The 14891-nt window shown below is 39.2% G+C and overlaps 1 protein-coding gene across 2 annotated transcripts in view; it reads left to right on the forward strand.

The window, feature by feature from the left end:
* Nucleotides 1–14891, forward strand: part of LOC150083608 (NPC intracellular cholesterol transporter 1-like) — a 339105-nt gene that overhangs the window by 211225 nt on the left and 112989 nt on the right. The gene's annotated exons all lie outside the window — the stretch shown is intronic.

Raw genomic sequence — 14891 nt, forward strand, 5'->3', positions numbered from 1 at the left:
AAGGTGCCCTCTGCACCTGTGGAAAACATGAAGACTGGGACCACATGATGCACTCATACAATATATACTTAGACCTAAGAAAACAATTACTCCTTGACCACACTACATCGCTTCAGCCAGAAACCAAGTTATTGGAGTCTGATGCCTTCCGTGCACTGACCAGATATGCTAACGAGGTCTTTCATTGTCGCTGGCATCACCTGCAACCTCCTAACACTACTCCTGGACAACCTCCTCCACACAGCAACTGATACCCAGCACCAGAAATTCCCAGTCGTGAAACTGCAAATTGGGTTCCTAACCCACTCTTACTGCTGGCCCAAAGCCTACCCCTAGGTGGGATGATCCTCAGGGCCACCCACTAATCCTTAGTACCCACTAAGGATCCTAAGGGATGATCCTTATAGATCATCCCTTAGGTTGCTTTGAAACATTTGTATTTTATTTTACATTACTATATAACAAACATGATAATCTTAAGATCCTAAGCAATTATCCTTAGGATCTCCGCTGAGGTCATGGGATTAAACTGTTTTCATGGCTTAACTGCTGGCCCGAGGATCTATTTCACTGCATCTGTGGGTCCCTCTCCCATCACATCATCATTTGCTGGCCCAGGGCCTTTTCCCCTGGATGCAACTCATTGCCCCTGGATGCTTCCCTAGGTGCTTTTCTGCTGATCATTTTCCATCTGAAAGTGAGTGAACTAGATGTAATGGACTTGTTTTCCTAACACTTTGTTTTCCCAACACTGAATGATGCAGCCTTATAGTATGATGATTCATGGGCATGCCTATGAATTTCTGGTAACCCCATAATGTCCTGTGTTTAACTATTTTGATTGATCAACTAGATGTAATTACTTTTGTCCTTTAATCCTTGTCCCTTTAATATTGCTTTATTATCCATCACAATCTTTATACTTTGTACTAATGTTACATGAACTCCTGGCATTCTTCTGTGATGGGCACTATTGTATTAAAGTGCAATAAGGATTGGTTATTTATTTTGTGTGTGTGTGTGTGTGTGTGTGTGTGTGTGTGTGTGTGTGTGTGTGTGTGTGTGTGTGTGTGTGTGTGTGTGTGTGTGTGTGTGTGTGTGTGTGAACATTAGAAGCTCTCTTAACTGACACCCCCTTCTCTTTTTTAAAAGTACTGTTTGATGCAAACTGCAGTGTGCTGTGGGCACTGGTCCAGTAGACTCACAACTAATAGTTGTGTACTCCACCCGTCTATTGAATTGTATGCTGCCTTGTAAAGTCATTTGTGTGTTTTTTCCAAACCATGTTTGCATCAGGAATTATTGATTGTAATTACAGTTTGTAATTTAATTAAATACACTCATGAGCCAAAGCATTATGGCCACCCCTGTCTCCATGAGTGGGCATACACCGTAGCACCTAGGAGTGACATCATGACTGCTAACACATATATAGTAGTGCCTGTCAGCTTATTAGTACAAAGCCCATGCATAATGAGGAAAGGGAGGGACCTGAGTGGGGAATGATTTGTGGCACTAGGAAGGTGGGACCAGTATCTCAGCCACCAGAGACATTGTCTGCTGTTCAAGGGCTGCCATAGTGAAGGCGTGATGGGAATGGACACAAAATAACTCATCCAAGAAGGATGCTAGTAAGTTGACTTTATCTTTAGCTGAGAATGCAATAGAACAGTCATGTTGTAACAGAGGTGGAAGATAGGTAGACAGAAGTTGTGGTCAATAACTTTGGCATTAGACCAGAATGCTCAAATATATCTGATCTTGTACCTAGGCATATCATCATTTCACAAGCATTCAAGCTGGCACATAATTGTTCACATGATCTCTGATTTGTTAGTTCAAGAATCCCTTGCCAACTGCAAGGAATACGTTTCTGAAAAGATATGTTTCACTTGGCAAAACTGCTGTTAGCAAGGTTAAGAAAATATGGGGTTAGGGGAAAACCATAATTATGTCAAAATATATGAAAACAAACAGCAAATTTCATCATACAACATAAAATGCAATGGTTGTTTTGAAACATTGCACTTTATTTTACATTACTATATAACAAACATGATAATCTTCAGTGTTAGGAAAACAAGTCCAAAATATGTATGTATAAGAAGTCACCAATTGTCAGACTGCCAATGATTTTTCAGATTGCAAGTGATCCAAGTACTTAAGTGATTTTTTTTTTTTTTTTTGTATAAAGTAATTATTTTGGTTTTGCATTTTTGCAAGTGCCCTTAATCTGGCATGTGATATTTAAAAAATCGATCATACACTACATTTATTGCAATGTATTCATATTTTGTAATAAAAGGAAATAAAAATATGTTATGATAATATGTACTTGTTTTATTAATTTTATGCCAAAATGAGATCGGACCACAGTAAGTTGTTTTTTAGCAATATATGAACCATAAAGAAAATTAATTGGTTATCTCTTGGTACTTATGAATATGTCATTGACAGGGTCAAATGTCAAAGCACGCGCGCGCACACACACACACACACACACACACACACACACACACACACACACACACACACACACACACACCTTCCTCTGCCCTATGTAGCAAGGCAGATTTATGGAGATGGTGGCACAGTAAATCTAGAACCCCCATAGCTGTGGGGGTTCTAGATCTACTGTGTTACTGCTGATCCATGGCTCTTGCAGCCTTATATTAGGCCCTCTAAAAATATGTGCACCAGAATCCCGACTACCTAAATTCAGCATTGCCTAATAGTTACAGGTAGCAGGATTGTTGTAATCACCATCCTATCACAATTGGGGGAAAGGCCAGAGTTCAAATCCCACTGATGATGCAAGGAATAGCTTTAGTTGCTTTGGTGCTTAACATATACACCCCCCCCTATAACCCACTAGATCCATGCATGTGATCTGTGGAAGGTGGGAGCAATAATTGTTGTGTTCTTTTATTTAAGGAGACTGTACTGAACCATGTATGTGTAAAGAAAAAAAAACAGAGTACAAAATTTGGTTTTCAGTTAATGTGCTTTTATATTTTATAGAGATAGAAACCTGTGTTATCTCAAATCTAAACCTGCATTGGAGAAAGATTCTTCTATGTTATAACCTATATTTCCAGACTTTGATCAAACAATAGGACAAGTGTATATATATTTTTGGCGATATACTGAAAATTAAATTCTGTGCTTGTGTCAATTTCTAGGTGAGGTGCCTCCGTAGCCAGGTGGGAAGGAGCAGCAGTGCGTAGCACACGCTTCTTGATTAGACCGGGGTTCGAGCCCGTCACCACCAAATACGGAGGATGCGGGAACGTCAGGAAATGACCACCGCATATCCCGGAGCAATATGGCCTTAGTTGCTAATGCTCCTAAAAACCAAATAACTAAAAAAAAAAAAAATTTCCAGGTTCTTTTCTCTCCCCCTCTTACTTTTGTGAAAGTGGTTGTATAAAATATAAATCCTATTAGGTGAGCAACATGGGTATCTGTTTCTTGCAGATAGTGAATAAATTCATTTCATAGCTACAGACTCTCCATATTTAAAACGGAGAATATTTTTCTTTCTTTTTTTTTTTTTTTTACTTGATTTGACTCTTCATCTCACTGTCATAATATAGTTTTTGACAAATAGTTATAATAATAAATAATAATTGTTGACTTACTTTTTCTGTCTTTTTGCATAAATTAAGTTTTTCTGTCTTTTTCTTTTTATGACAAAATCATAAAACATTAAAATTGGAATATTTTTGAAGTTTTGCAAAATCTGCTTATTTTCATTAACAAATTGTAGTAGTAGTAGTAGTAGTAGGGGCATGTGATGCAAGAAAGCAAATGTATGAGCTTATGCAGCATCAGCCAAAAAAAAAAAAAAAAAAATCACACCATTCCCTCCAAATGCCTGTCCAGTTCCTCCTTAAATTTATTCAACCTATCAACTTCCACAACGACAGATGGAAGTTTGTTCCAGCAATTAACCACCCGCTGGCTAAAGGCAAATTTCCGCACATCTATTCTACATCTGTCCTTTCGTAATTTGAATTTATGCCCCTTAGGTTCGTAATCTGAACAAGTGGAAGGATCCCATCAGAATTCAGCGTGCTGAACCGATTCAAGGCATTATACACCTCAATCAGATCACCGTGCAGGTGCCTAGTCTCTAGCCACTGCAATTTGAAGCCTCTCTTGATAAGAGGATCCCTTCAATCCCCTCAACAATCTTGTTGCCCTTCTCTGTACACGCTCAAGTAAATCTACATCCTTCCTAAAATGAGGCCTCCAGACCTGTACGCAGTACTCAAGGCGTGGCCTGACCATTGCCTTATACAGAGGGATAATCACCTCCTTTTCCCTGCTAGCAAAATTCCTATATATCATTGACAAAACCCCATGACCTGCCCTGGCAGCCTGTCTGCATTGCTCAGAAAACTTCATATCTGCTTGCACAATTACTCCCAGGTCTTTTTCATTTTCTACCACCTTAAGTGTAGTACCACACAGTTGGTACATTTCTCTGGGGTTACTTCTACCCATATGCAGTACTGTGCATTTGTCAAGGTTAAACTTCAGTTGCCACTTCTTAGCCCATCTGCCCAAATTATCTAGATCCTGTTGCAGTAGCACACTGCCATTGCTGTCATTAACAACCCTGCCAACCTTTGTATCATCTGCAAACTTCAACATTAAGCCTGATATACCTTCATCAATATCATTGATAAATATACAAAACAACAGTGGACCCAACACCGAACTCTGTGGGACTCCACTAATAACATTAGTCCACGAAGAGCAGCACCCATTGATTACCACCCTCTGTCTTCTCCCACTTAACCATCCTTTTATCCATTGTAGCAACTTACCCTTAATACCATTCTGCTCCAATTTGTACAATAGTCTTCCATGCGCAACAGTATCAAAAGCTTTCCTGAAATCCAAATATATGGTATCAAAATTATTTTTTGCATCCAGTTCCTTTGTAACCACATCATAATATCCTATCAAATTTGTCAGACAAGACTTTCCCTTAACAAACCCATGCTGTGTCTGAATTATTGCTGCAGTCCTGTCTAGATGATCCTGCAATGCATCTTTAACCAGTGACTCCATTATTTTACCCGGAACAGAAGTTAAATTAACTGGTCTGTAATTACTCGTGTCACCCTTCGATCCCCCTTTGTGAATTGGGGATACATTTGCACATCTCCAGTCCGTGGGAACCTCTCCTGAGTCCAAGGATGCTCTCATAATTATGGCTAAGGGTTTGCTTAATTGCTTTGCCGCCTCCTTTAATATAACTGGATAGATCCCATCCACCCCAGGTGCTTTTCTTACTTTTAACTTCAACAATTTCTCTTCCACTTTGCTCTCAGTTATTACAAAATCATTAAGTATCCTGCTACAATTTGATAACCTTCTGCCATTTTCAAACCTTAATAATTCCTCACGTGTGAATGTAGATGCAAAATACTCATTCAGTTTGTTTGCTATCTGAGCAGGATCATCAACAGTCGAACCATCGATGTCAAGTGGACCAATCAGATTCATCCCCTTCCTTTTAGAGTTTATATAAGTAAAGAAATCCTTGCTGTTTTTCTTAGCATCTTTTGCCAAGAATTTCTCATAATCTGCCTTCACCTGCCTAACCTCCTTTGTGACCTGATTACAGACTAGCTTATATCTGCCATAGGCTTCTGAGTGGCTTGATAATTTATATGCATCCCATGCATTTTTCTTCTCTGTTACGAGTCTCATTAGTTCATTTGACAACCATTTAAGCCTAAACCTTGAACAATATTTCTTAATAGGTATGAAACTTTTAGTAGCTTCCACGATTAAGTCCTTGAATGCTTCCCACTTAGAATTTACTGTTGGTAACATCATCAGTTGATCCCACTGTACAGAATTTAAAAACTGTCGGAGACCACTGTACTCGCCTTTACGGAAGCAAAAACCTTTTCCTTTACCCCTGATGATAATTAAATCTTTAAGTAAATCCCACGTCAGTACATTGTGATCACTGCCACCTAGTGGTTCTTTTATCTGCAAATTCCTAATACATGAATGATCACTGCTGATAACCAGATCAAGAGGATTACTTTCTCTGGTTGCCTCTCGAACATGCTGCTGCAGAAAACAATCATCCAATAAATCCACAAAAGTCTGACTAGTGTGTGAGTGCCCAACCCACACGTTCCAGTCAATATCTGGGAAGTTAAAATCCCCCATTATAAGACATTCCGATTTACTAACCCACTCTATTTCTCTGTACAATTGTTCATTGTACTCATTCAAGTCATTAGGCCTATAACACACTCCTACTCTTATTTTTGCTTTCGCAGTGCTTATGTCACACCAAACTGACTCATCAGTGCACTGTTCATCTATATCAACTGGATGCACTTCTTTTGATTTTATGTTTTTCTTTATTAACAGCATAACACCTTCTCCCTTCCTATCCTGTGTATCCTTTCTGTACACATTGTACTCCCCAAATTCCAGTTCGGCATTCCTTATATCTGTGTGACACCACTTCTCCGATATCAAAACAATATCTGCCTTTGATGTCTTGACCAACACTTCAAATTCATCAAATTTATTTACTATACTTCTAGCATTGGTATACATGCAAGTATACATGCACCTATTCTTATTCTTAGTTACTCTAACACATCCCATATACCCACCTGTTTCACGATGACTCCATCCGTCCCTGAAACCCCCAACACCCCTTCCTCCGGGTCGCTACTTATTCTAATAGAAGTTGCGCAAGAATCACCTTCACCTCTGCCTACGGCTACTGTTAAACTATTAGTCCTTGTATCCCCCCAAGCTATCAGTTTTCCGACCCACCCAACACTGCCTCAATAGCATCAGCAAATATTCTTGCACCCTTTCTATTTAAGTGTATCCCATCCCTGTAGAAGCAGTCTCTCCTGTTAACAAGTACAGTCCAGGTTGAAAAAAAATTCTATCCCTTGAGCCTTGCACAATCTTTCCAGGGTCGAATTGATCGACAAGGCTCTCATCATATACTCCCTCCTATTGTGTCTGGGCAGAATTGCAGACACTTTCAAATTCAACCCTAATTCACAACTTTTTTTCATCAGTGACCTGTACTTGTTAAGTAATTCTGCCGGTCTCCTACTCTTAATATCATTAGTGCCAACGTATACAACTATATCACCTTTTGTGCCCCTAAAAGATGATATCTGCTCTACAACGTCATCAACCTTTGCCCCTGGCAGACATACCCTGGTCCTGTTCCACCTATCCTTTTTACAAAGGATGGTTCCGGTTTCCCTGACAATAGAGTCACCAACAACTACTAGTTCCTGTGGGACCAGCGCATTCTGCCTTGGGGGTTGCCGCTGTGTTGCGTGATGACCAAGTGCAAGCTGTGGCGTTGATGTGGGCAGCTGAGAGCCTGATGGGCCCCTCAATTTAGATCTTTCGAGGGCATCCACCCTGTCCTTCAAACTCTCATATAGGCCCATAACAACGCTGAGTTGTCGCCTGATTTCCTTACACTCCTTACATCACGCACACACAAAGACATCCCCCATGGCAATATCATGTTTCGTTCCAGATAGTTCAGCAAACATTTCACAAGCTGCACATTTTTTTAGGCTGTGATGCGTTGGAGAATCGCCCCCCCCCTCAGTTCTCCCCCGAGTCACAGCACTTCTGCCACTTTGTGCCCGTTGCTTTGCTGCTCTAGTTTGGGGCATGATATTTTAAATTAATAAGATCAATAAATTAAATTAATTAAATGTCAATACTACGCTATCTAATAGAAACAGTGAAGCGTATTACTGTTTCTATAATTATACGTTAGAGCTACCTAGCTACCTCAATTAAAAATTTGAATTCCCTATCACTATATACAAAAACAATGCCTGCAATATTCAAACGAAATAACGGTTTTATAAAGTATTACGTATATCTACAAAAACTGTTTATATAAATTAAAATAAAATAAAATAAAAATAAAATTGTCAGTCAGATGTGTTGTGAGTCTATATTGCAAAAGAGAAATGGAAAATAATAGCATTGTTCTCTTATGTGCAATCATTTCATCATACTTGTGTCATACTAACTTAATTAAAATGTCTTTCAGTCAGATGCCAAACAAATACAGTATAAAATTTCAAAAGATGTATATGCAAAATTTTCCAGCGTTGTAAAATCTGAAAAAGTAACTCATTTGTCTTCTGGTACCACATGTAGATGTGATTTTTCAATTTCGAGTGGTGTGAAATATGATGTAATCAGGCATTTTTGAACAAATAAGAGTAAGGAGAGTATGTAGTGCATAGAAAAATGCCAAAATAGATATAGCATTTCATAGTGACAGTGAATTTTTAGCAGTATGAATGTCATACTGCTGAATGTTTATTTTCATCTTTTGTCATAGAATTTAAATCTTCCTGCTGATCATGCAGCTGCTTTGTTCAGAAATTTGTTTAATAAAAAAAAATAAATAAAAAAAGCAAGAACAAAAACAATAGGTATTGTTAATGAAATTGCATGGATAGGGAAAGAAGTAGATGATAGAGGTAGAGGCTCTGATAAATGGACCATTTTTGAACTTTATTGATGGCATCAATCAAAGTGATTGCAAGCTCTATCATATTGTGATGATCAAAAAAAAATTTTGAAAAAAATTCATCGAATCAAAAGCAGTTTGTTTTTTGTGCCTGCATTGGAAGGTGACTCTACGGTGTGCAACTTTAGATAGTTTACAAATGAAAAGCATGTGGGGGTCCTTCAAAGTCATCTGGCACTTAATAATGTGCCTATCATGGTAGGTCTAAAACCTGGAGTATTAAAACCTAAGGCATTAAAAGAAGAGATTGAGCACTTTTTTTTTTTTTTTTTTTTTTTTTATGTGAACCCCAAACACGAGAGGTATTAGAACCTATAGTACTTAGTACCGTGCTTGGGTTGGAGGTTGAGAAGACGAAAGAAGATATTTGTTGACATTGGACTTGAACTTCTGTAGATTGTAATTTTCAGGAAATACGTATGAAGGAAGGTTGTTCCAGAAAATGGCAGTTGAATGAATAAATGAGGAAGATGAAAAGTTGGTTCTGTGGGTTTGAAGTTGGACAGTAAATGGATGTTGGCTGGTGGCGGCACGTGTTCGGACTGTTTTGAAAGAGAGAGCGGGAATTATAGAAGCCAATTCAGAAGAACAGTGCCCATGGAAATATCTGTAGAAGAGGCATGCAGCAGAAACAGTACGTCTATGAGAAAGCGAGTGGAGAGACTCTGTTAGAGATGAATCATTAATTAACCTAACTGCCCTCTTCTGAATGGAATCAAGAAGCCTGAGAGAGGTTTTAGGGGCACCGCCCCAAATGTGGGAACAATATTCCATGGCAGGGCGGATTTGCGATTTATACAGCGTGAGCAGCTGTTTGGAAGAAAAGTAACGCCGAGAGCGAAAGAGAAAACCAAGTTTTTTAGATGCAGAGGAAGCAATATTTGTAATGTGCTTGTGCCAAGAGAGATTAGAAGTCAGGGTAATCCCCAAAAGAGATATATCCTTTTGCCTAGAAATTGGAGTGTCACTAAAGATAAGCATAGGAGCAGAAGAATCCTTTTTGCGAGATATAAGACAAGACTGAGTTTTAGAAGGGTTGAAATCAACTAAGTTGTCTTTGCCCCACTGGAGAATTACCTGAAGATCGGCATTTAAGGAATTGGTAGCAGATTTTCGAGAAGTTGAAGCTGATTGAGCAGGGCAAGGTTTCTCAAAATGGAAAGTTGAGTGCAATGTGCTATCATCGGCAAAACTATGGATAGGATTTCCAGTCAATGGAAGAAGGTCATTGATATACAAGAGGAAAAGAGTGGGGGAAAGAACTGAACCTTGGGGGACACCGGCATTAGTGGAGAAGTTAGAAGACAGAGAGCCATCTACCATCACCCTCAGTGAGCGATCAGAGAGAAAACTGGATAACCAATTACTAAAAACAGTTGGCAAACCATAAGATGGAAGCTTGTTTAGAAGACCTTTATGCCAAACACGATCGAAAGCCTTTGAGATGTCAAGAGCAACTGCTTGTGTTTCACCGAACCTTTCCATTGAAGTAGTCCATAAATGGGTAACATAAGCCAGAATATCACCAGTGGATCGACACCGACGGAATCCATACTGGCGATCGTTGATCAGACGGAAGGTTTCTAGGTAGTTTAAGAGTTGGCGGTTAATTGATTTCTCCATTACTTTAGAAAGAGTAGAAGTAATTGCAATGGGACGATAATTGGATGGGAGGGATTTGTCACCCTTTTTAGGAACTGGCTGGATATGAGCAAATTTCCAAGCAGAAGGAAAAACACCTTTGGAATAAGAAAGTGAAAAAAGGCGGCAAAGAATAGGAGTAAGTTCAGGAGCACAGATTTTGAGAACAAGTGGAGAAATACCATCAGGACCTGGAGCTTTCTTAGCATCAAGATTCATCAAAATCCTTCTGATATCCTTTTGACGGAAGACCACAGGAGGCATTGAATGGACCGTGTTGGGAATGGTGGGAGGTGTTTTACCAAGTTCATTAATACATGAGCTGGAAGAAAAATGGGATGCTAGCAGGTCAGCTTTATCCTTGGCTGAAGTGACAACAGAACCATCTGGTTTGGACAGAGGTGGAAGCAGAGATGGGCAAAAGTTGCGGCCAATAGCTTTGGCAAGAGACCAGAATGCTCGGCTACCATTAGGGCAAGAAGCAAGTTTTCTACTCTTAGCCTGTTCAAACTCTAGTTTGGACTGATTAATAACTGCTTTACAATTGTTGCGAGCTTTGGTGTAGGCAGAAAATGAAACTGAAGAATTAGAAACAAGCCAATTACGATATGCAACATTCTTCTCTTGAACAGCCTTAGCACATTTATTGGAAAACCAAGGTTTAGATAAAGGACGAGATTTTAAAGTGGAGTGTGGGATAAAGGATTCCATTCCTGCAAGAATAATTTCACTGACACGATCTGAGCAAACGTTGACATCAGGAGTTTTGAAACAGTAATCCGACCAAGGAAAAGAAGAAAAGAAGTCTCGCAGGTCATCCCATTTTGCATTCTTGTAATGCCAAACAACACGAGGTTGGGAATAGCCATGAGATAAAGGTTCCATTGGAGAAGAGACAATCACCAAGTTGTGATCTGAAGTGCCTAAAGGACCTCTCACTTCGACCGTGTACTTAGAAGGGTTGTTTGTGAGAAAAAGATCAAGCGTATTGGCTGTATGATTAGGATTGTCCGGTATTCTTGTAGGTAAATGAACAATCTGTGCTAGGTCATTAGTAATTGCAAAAGCCTCAGCATCTCGACCTGCTGGGTCGGTGTGACTAGAAAACGGAAGCCAGCTGGAGTTGTGAACATTAAAATCACCAAGGAAAATTACCTCACTGTTAGGAAAGTTGGACTGGAGAAAGTCAAGTTGCAACGAGAGGAAGTCAAAGAGCTCCAAGTGATTAGTGGAGTTGGGAGAACGGTAGAGACAACAGATGAATTTGACACAATGAGGTAGAGAGATTTTAAGCCAGAGAAGATCAAAGAGAGGAGATTCCAAATTGCCAAGTCTCTGACAGGGAATATCAGAACGGACATATGCACAAGTACCACCTTTGAGGCGAAAGGAATCATACAGCGAATAATTTGGGCATCTGAGATGAACAGTAGTTGAATCAACCGCTAACTGAGATTCTGTCAGAAAAAGTACATGGGGTTTGGCAGACTGCAAGTGGAAATGGACATCGTTGAGATTAGAATTGAGACCACGTATATTTGTGAAATGAATTAGGAAATCCTTGGGAGGTTTAGATCTTTTCGCAGATAAGCTTGTTCTATTAGTTTGACAATTCATGGTGTATTCAATAGTAAGAAAAAGTGGGTGGGACATGCTGTATGAAGTAATGAAATTTTTGGATATGGCGTACATGTGGGAAGAATATACCCAGATCCTTGACATAACGTGGCCTCGACAATGCTCCCCGCATACACACTACTCGGACTCCCTCCAGTCACTATCTGGCAGAGTAGAGGTAGCAAGATTATACACTAGCTGATCCGGAAGCCTCCTAGAGAGTTACCAATAGGTTCGGTCCGGTGTACTAACTAGCGGCCGGCCTGCGAAAACCGTTTTAGAGCTGTACCCTCGAAATGTAAGGAATATTGGATCTCGCCACAACGTTCATCATAACCTCAAAAGTCATCAATCATACTGCATGATGGAAGGGTTGACCGGAACTTAGCTCTAGAGACTAAACATGGGTTCCACCACTTCAAGCCTCCAATAAGCAAAGTGGTGGTATTTCACCGGTTGATGAGAGTCATCTACCACCTAGTAGATTTAAACCACTTGATACCACCACTTGATTTAAATAGGCTGTCCCTGTCATTCTTGATTTGTGTGTGCTAAAAGGGAGCTTCAGAGAGAAGTGCTACAAGGAAAGAGACATTGAAACAATTTCAACTGATTCATGCCATTGAAGTAAAAAAAGATTTTGAAGTATAGGTGCACACATTGGCTGCCTTTGTTTAAATGTGTAACTAGAATGGCAGAACAGTAGCAGCCTATGGCAAGTCCATTTAAAGACGATGTTAGAAGTAATTGGAAAAGCCATATGAGCACTTTTCATAGTTACCAAATTGAACAGTACAAAGCAGTCACTAGTGAATGGGAGTGTCTCATATTCATTTTAAGTTTATGATCCAAAATAAGTTTAGAAAGAATATAAATGAATGAACTTCCCAAGAAAAAGTTATTTTTCTTGGGAAGTTCATTCGTTTGAATTGCAAACTTCTGACAAAATCAATCCTAAACAGGTCAAGCAAGCCAATAACTCTAGTTATGTTATCCCTAGGTTTGCATAAAGTTTGTTCATATTCCTCTTTTGCCTTGACTAAATCATTTTGCTTGTTCCTTTTAAATGATATGCTAACATTTTAAAATCCAAATGTAGCTCTTCAATCCAGAATACCACTCATCCCTGAGGTTATTAGTCTTAGATATGTTGAAGAATGTTGTATAGAAATTTATTTTACCAACAGTTTACAAATCTTCCATTTCCATTTTTGAAGTTGATTTATATAGAAAACTAAACCAGAAGGTTGTTTTGGACTTAATCATAAGCATTTCTTCTGTCAAGGTCATGGAAAGTTAAAAACAAGAGAAGATACTGTTCTTTCATTCAGTGAGTAAGCACTTCATTGCTGCATATGGCCTCCGTAGCCGAGTGGGCAGGAGCGGGAGTGCAGTAGCACATGCTCTTTGAGTAGACCGGGGTTCAAGCCCCTGACTGCTCAATACGGTCGATCTGCCAACCCGCACTGGACCAGCGTGGCAGATTATGGTCCATTTCCCTCAACATGAATTGTTGTGGAGGCTTCCATCCTGCAGTGGGTTGATAATGGCTGCACTTTACTTTTACTTTTTTGCTGCATATGACTATATTTACACAAATTTCCATTGAAAAATGTTCTTATAAATGCTGAAATAGCATAAACTTCATTAACTGATAGTGCATCATTTTTATGGACAATTTTATAGTACTTCTTGATGTTATTAAAGAAATAGATGAAGCAGTAATGTTTTTTCAATTTCAGTGTGAGAACTTACCAGGCTCTATTATGAAAAAAAATAAAGAATGGTTGTACATTGTTCCTTGATTGGGGAACTAATAAGTTTAGAAGGTTTGAAATATAGCAAATTACCCCAGTTATGCTTAACATCAAAATCAGTTGATGTCTAGTAAAATGTCCAAATGGAAATCCGCTTACAGAAAAATCCTAGTAAACTAATGTTTGAAAGCATACTGTACTTGTAAACAATCCTATATGTATATTTTAATATAAAATGTGTATGTTGTCAGTGAAATTTTATTTCTAGTGCAGTGTGGACTCTACAAAAACCTGATTTTTCTGACAAATCTCCCTTTTTTTTTTTTTTTTTTTTTTGCAGTGAACTGCTTTTTTTTGCAAAAAAGTAACATTCTAGGGTCAAAATTTGTTGATGGTGGTCAAAGCCACAGAAGGAGGTCATGCAACTTGGTCATCCATTGGTCATCCATCTTTTTCATTAGTTCACCCACCCCCCCCCAGATTTTTTTTTTTTTTTTGGTCCTGCCCACCTGGCGCCTCTGTAGCCAGGTGGGCAGGAGCAGCAGTGCGTAGCACATGCTTCTTGATTAGACCGGAGTTCGAGCCTGTGAGCCACCAAATACGGAGGATGCGGAAAGGTCAGGGAATGACCATCGCGTATCCCCGGAGCAATATGGCCTTAGTTGCTAATAATGCTCCTAAAAAAAAAACAAAAAAACAAATAACACATGGTTCAAGGAAACCTGGGGCTTTCGCTACACCAGCTAATAAATAAACAAATAATAAAATAAAACAAACCACCTATTCAACTCCCTCCTCACATAAGTACCATCCAACTGATCTTTGAATCTCCCAAGCTGCAAGCCTATGGACTACCTATGGAAGCAACTTATTCCAGTAATCAACAACTCACTGGCTAAAAGCAAACTTTCTGCACTCCAATCTAAATCTCGTCCTCCTAATTTGAATTTATGGCACCTAGATCTGGAATCATTTAGAACTGAAATTATTAATTCCCTCATTCACTTTACTTTCTCCTCTCAGAGCCTTGTTCACCTCAGTCAGTTCTCTTTTAAAAGTACCTGCTAACCAAGCGGTGCAGCCCACGTATTCGAAGCCTTTCCTTTTATGGATGTCATATCCCTTTGCCAAACACACCAGGTGATTGTCCATCTTTGGACCCATTCATGAAGCTTTGATATCTTTCATTAGGTGAATACAATATTCCAACTATCTTACAACTGCTTTATAGTGGGATTATGATATTCCTCATCTATAAGCAAATGGATGATGAATTATCGATAGGATACCATGGG

The sequence above is a fragment of the Mastigoproctus giganteus genome, chromosome 7 (assembly GCF_048544385.1).
Source record: "Mastigoproctus giganteus isolate SK-2022 chromosome 7, ASM4854438v1, whole genome shotgun sequence".
NCBI lineage: Eukaryota > Metazoa > Arthropoda > Arachnida > Uropygi > Thelyphonidae > Mastigoproctus > Mastigoproctus giganteus.